General features: G+C 46.7%; 1 long non-coding RNA gene across 1 annotated transcript; it reads left to right on the top strand.

The window, feature by feature from the left end:
* LOC139022760 (uncharacterized) lies at positions 1-343 on the top strand. The gene is made up of 2 exons (XR_011473799.1): positions 1-72; positions 175-343. It is a non-coding gene; the product is annotated as an uncharacterized lncRNA (long non-coding RNA).
* Positions 344-5780: the final 5437 nt, after the last annotated feature.

Genomic DNA, 5780 nt, shown 5'->3' on the forward strand with positions numbered 1-5780 from the left:
CTGATCATCACCCCTCCACTTCATAAGCGCTGACCTGACATCCATTCCCTGCCGGATCGTTAGCCATGAACAGTATGTTGTGCCAGCGTATCAGCCTCCAGTTTGATAGAGTTTGTTTTGTTGTTTTGTACGTCTTGCTTGCCTTGAACTTACCTCCGTTTTTTCTGTATACAGTCATTCACCCGGAACACTCATCCCATCCCTACCTGGTCGTCGGTGACTTCAGTTACTTCCTTGGATCTGCTTACTCAATTCCATCAACTCACCTCCGCTGCCCGCTCCGCTACTTGGATTTTTCTATCACTACATTTAAACTTGTAAATAAATACTCACCTTCGTCTTACTCTCCTTGTCCTGGTCTGCTTCTGGGTTCTACTTTAGAGAACCGTGACAGACCATTGCCCACCCAAAACTCTAACGTCCAAAAAGTSGATAATGGAACAATAATTCTAACATAAAGAATGTGGGGAATGGTCAGTGGGGAGATGTAGAAAACTAATGTCATATTGTTTTTCATTTTGTGATGTCATTAAAAACTGTATGGACGAAATACTGTAACTTGGAAAGGATACCCCCTTCATCTGTCAAATGTCCATCCAATATGTTGTGCATATGATATGAACAATGATGAAAGTATTGTTGTTAAGATATGACTGTGATTTTAGGAGTCATAAGAGATAACTTCTAATCATATCCTTTACACATTAAGTAGCTACACCCCGAGTGAGGTCAGAAGAGCGTGTCAGATGAACAGAGCCATCCCCTAAGGCCAGAGTGCATAAAAAGCTTTGGTAACGAAATTAACATTAGACCAGAAATGCGTGGAGGGGAAGGTACATGTCTGAAATGGTTGGAACTTTGAACTTCAACATGAGGTGAAGAATTAAACTCACCTTTCTTTGAACCAGGAAAGACAGGGAGCTGCAGCCCATGTCTGAAGTGGTCTAAATCCTGACTATCAACACGAGGAGGAAGAGGCGACAAACTCCCCTCTCAGACAATCACTGATACAGCTGATTAGCTGCCCTGAGTCATATCTCAAACTCTTCAAACCATCCCATCCTACTACGAGTCTCAAGTCACCGTACGCTACTCTCATCACCCCACTGGAACCATCGGCACAGCTGGCTTATCTTCAAATAAGCAGCTTCAGAAGCGAATGGAAGAGTGAACTCTAGTTCTGTTCAGGACTACACGACGAACAAAGGCACTCACAAGTAAATACAGTCATGATTTTTTATTCCAAACGGGCGGTGGTTTGTGTGCAAAGTATAAGTCTCTCTCGTTGGGTAAAATGCCATATTGTGTCAGTCCGCTAGGGACCTTTGTCTCATGTAGTAAGTGTGTGTTTGTATTCTGTGTTATTATATAGTTAGCTAGTAAATATATAATTAAACCAATTTGTGTAGTACTGAATAATGAGCACGGCTGGGGTTTTTGCAGATCCAAGAAGGTTACGATTGTTCAGAATGATGATATAAGAGGTAATAATTAATAAGATTACTGTTTATCAGTGTAATAGGTAAAGACCTTAGAGTTTAATTCGGGAGATGGTAACTCTAAACAACCTCTTCCGTGATGCCTCAAATCCAGGCAAGGGCCAGAGAGAGCACCAGGGGCCCCACATATGCCCTACACCCACAGCTTTACAACACTACACACACCGTGAGGAGAACTCCCCACAGGAAACAATGGGAGAACAGAGAACATCACTTGGCATCTTCTTCTGCATTAGAAATAGAGTTGGTGCCATTTACATTACATTTTAATCATTAGGAAATGCTCTTATCCAGAGTCACTTACACTTAGTGCATTCATTTTGTAATGCTTATAAATCACACATTCTCACCCCTCTCCAGAAGACGTAGACTGCTCCTATGACACTGATGAGCTCACCAACGAATTGCAGGTAGTCAAGTGGTGTATCCTCAACAGGAAATGGAGGTTTGCAAATGTCAGCCTCAGAGATAATTTGGTGAAACCATTGAAGTCTTTGATAAATACAGTATTTGGCAAAGAAAACGCAAAATGAAATTGTGTATCTGTGAGAAAATAAATGTTATAGAAAAAATATTGTCATGGGTTAGTTTTTTGGAGAATCTTTGGTCAGTAAGATACTCACCTGTCCTTCCTTTCTGTAGGAGCACACAGTGGTGAAGATGCCCAGGTATACCACGTAAATCACACTTCACAGAAAAGTCTGTAAAGAGTCTGTCCCCAGAATGTCAAGACGATTCTAGGGCAAACGGGTGGACATTTAAAAAAAGTCACACTGAGGACACTGAGAACACACTGTATATGGGTTGTTCCATGAAATTAGTGTTTTTTCCTTCCGTTTGATATTTTAAATAGACATTGTGCACCAAAATTGAATTGTAAAAGCCTGTTATATTAAATTAGGTGCCATTTAATATACTGTAGACCAAAATGTTTTATGCGTTTTGACATCTCCCTCCGTCAACCATGTGTCACTTCTAGGAAGATTTTAACCCACTCAATCACAAAATGTATCGAAGTTTCACCATTATTGTAAAGCCCAAGTTATTTTGTTGCTTTGAAAAAGTATTTTCTGAAGATTATTATTTATTTAATGTGATTAGTGATTTATTTATGTCTGTCCCTCATTTTAAGGTCAACCCTGTTACATGAACTGAAAGGCGCCTCTGGAGGCTCCGGGCTGGAGAGCGACTCTGGAGGCTCCGGGCTGGAGGGCGACTCTGGAGGCTCCGGGCTGGAGGCCATCGCTGGAGGCTCCGGACTGGAGACCCCCGTTGGAGGCTTCGTGCCATGTCTCACCCCTGGAGGCTTCGTGCCATGTCTCATCACTGGAGGCTTCTTGCCATGGATCATCACTGGAGGCTTCGTGCATGTCCACCACTGAGCTTTCGTGCCATGGATCACCACTGGAGGCTTCGTGCCATGGATCACCACTGGAGGCTTCGTGCCATGGATCACCACTGGAGGCTTCGTGCCATGGATCACCACTGGAGGCTTCGTGCCATGGATCACCACTGGAGGCTTCGTGCCATTGGATCACCACTGGAGGCTTTGTGCATGGATCACCACTGGAGGCTTCGTGCCATGGATCACCACTGGAGGCTTCGTGCCATGGATCATTTTTCCAAACTGGAGGCTTCGTGCCATGGATCATCACTGGAGGCTTTCTTGCCATGGATCATCACTGGAGGCTTCGTGCCATGGATCATCACTGGAGGCTTCTTGCGATGGATCATCACTGGAGGCTTCGTTGCCATGGATCACCACTGGAGGCTTCTTGCCATGGATCATCACTGGAGTGGAGAGATACACAGGAGGCCTGGCTCTGGGAGCAGACACAGGACTCACCAGGCTGGGGAGACATGCAGGAGGATTAGTTCTTAACACAGGCACAGGYCTCACCAGGCTGGGGAGACATGCAGGAGGCCTTGTCCTTGGCCGAGGCACCGGATACACTGGGCTGTGGAGGCGCACTGGCGGTCCCGAGCGCAGAGCTAGCACAACTCGTCCTGGCTGGATACCCCCTGTAGCCCGGCAAGTGCGGGAAGCTAGAACAGGCCGCACTGGGTTGTGCTGGCGAACCGGGGACACCGTGCGTAGGGCTGGCGCATGATAACCCGAGCCGAGGAGACGCACTGGAGACCAGATGCGCTGAGCCGGCACCATCCCTCCTGGCTCGATGCCCACTCTAGCCCGGCCGTTGCGAGGAGCTGCGATGTAGCGTACCGGGCTGTGAACGTGCACTGGAGACACCGTGCGCTCCACCGCATAACACGGTGCCTGACCAGTACAACGCTCCACCCGGTAAGCACGGGGAGTTGGCTCAGGTCTACAATCTGACTGAGCCAAACTCCTCGTGTGCCAAACTCCTCAGGACGGCGATGTTCTCTCGTCTGTCCCCAGGGTCCCTTGCCTTCCAGGATTTCCTCCCATGTCCAACTCTCCAGGTAACCACGCTGCTTGGTCCTCTTTTGGTGGGTAGTTCTGTCACGCTCGTCTGATGAAGAATGAGGAGTGGACCAAAGCGCAGCGGGTATGTGTTCATGATTTTTATTTAACTCAGAACACTACGAACAAAAATAACAAAGAGACAAACGAACAGTTCTGTAAGGTAACCAAACTAAACAGAAAACAACTACCCACAAAAACCATGTGGGAAAAAGCTACCTAAGTATGGTTCTCAATCAGAGACAACGATAGACAGCTGCCTCTGATTGAGAACCACCCCGGCCAAACAACAAAGAAATACAAAACATAGAAAATGAACATAGAATGCCCACCCAAATCACACCCTGACCAAACCAAAATAGAGACATAAAAAGCTCTCTACGGTCAGGGCGTGACATAAATCATAGAGTAAAAGCAGGTGAGCTTGGCAGCAGAGAACTGGATGGAAAGGCAGAGAACTGGATGGAAAGGCGGCCAAAGMAGGTGTTGGATTTCGGGATGACCAGTGAGATATACCTGCTGGAGCGCGTGCTACGGGTGGGTGTTGCTATGGTGACCAGTGAGCTGAGATAAGGCGGGGCTTTACCTAGCATAGACTTATGTATGACCTTGAGCCAGTGGGTTTGGCGACGAATATGTGGTGAGGGCCAGCCAACGAGAGCATACAGATCACAGTGGTGGGTAGTATATGGGGCTTGGTGACAAAACAGATGGCACTGTGATAGATTACATCCAGTTTGCTGAGTAGCGTGTTGGAGGCTATTTTGTAAATGACATTGCCGAAGTCAGGGATCGGTAGGGTAGTCAGTTTTACGAGAGTATGTTTGGCAGCATGAMTGAAGGAGGCTTTGTTGCGAAATAGGAAGCCGATTCTAGATTTCATTTTGGATTGGAGATGCTTAATGTGAGTCTGGAAGGAGAGTTTACAGTCTAACCAGACACCTAGGTATTTGTAGTTGTCCACATATTCTAAGTCAGAACCATCCAGAGTAGTGATGCTAGTCGGGCGGGAGGGTGCGGGCAGCAATCAGTTGAAGAGTATGCACTTAGTTTTACTGGCATTTAAAATCAGTTGGAGACCACGGAAGGAGTGTTGTATGGCATTGAAGCTCATTTGGCAATTTGTTAGCACAGTGTCCAAAGAAGGGCCAGATGTATACAGAATGGTGTTGTCTGCGTAGAGGTGGATCAGAGAATCACAAGAAGCAAGAGCGACATCATTGATATACACAGAGAAAAGAGTCGGCCCGAGAATTTAACCCTGTGGCATCCCCAAAGAGACTGTCAGAGGTCCAGACAACAGGCCCTCCGATTTGACACACTGAACTCTATCTGAGAAGTAGTTGGTGAACCAGGCGAGGCAGTCATTTGAGAAACCAAGGCTATTGAGTCTGCCGATAAGAATGCGGTGATTGACAGAGTCGAAAGCCTTGGCCAGGTCGATGAAGACAGCTGCACAGTACTGTCTTTTATCGATGGCGGTTATGATATTGTTTTGGACCTTGAGCGTGACTGGGGTGCACCCATGACCAGCTCTGAAACCAGATTGCGTAGTGGAGAAGGTACGGTGGGATTCGAAATGGTCGGTGATCTGTTTGTTAACTTGGCTTTCGAAGATTTTAGAAAGGCAGGGCAGGATGGATATAGGTCTATAACAGTTTGGGTCTAGAGTGTCTCCCCCTTTGAAGAGGGCATGACCGCGGCAGCTTTCCAATCTTTGGGGATACGATACGAAGGAGAGGTTGAATAGGCTAGTAATAGGGGTTGCAACAATTTCGGCTGATAATTTTAGAAGAGGGTGCAGATTGTCTAGCCCAGCTGATTTGTAAGGATCC

The sequence above is a fragment of the Salvelinus sp. IW2-2015 genome, linkage group LG22 (genome assembly GCF_002910315.2).
Source record: "Salvelinus sp. IW2-2015 linkage group LG22, ASM291031v2, whole genome shotgun sequence".
In the NCBI taxonomy this organism is placed as follows: Eukaryota; Metazoa; Chordata; class Actinopteri; order Salmoniformes; family Salmonidae; genus Salvelinus; species Salvelinus sp. IW2-2015.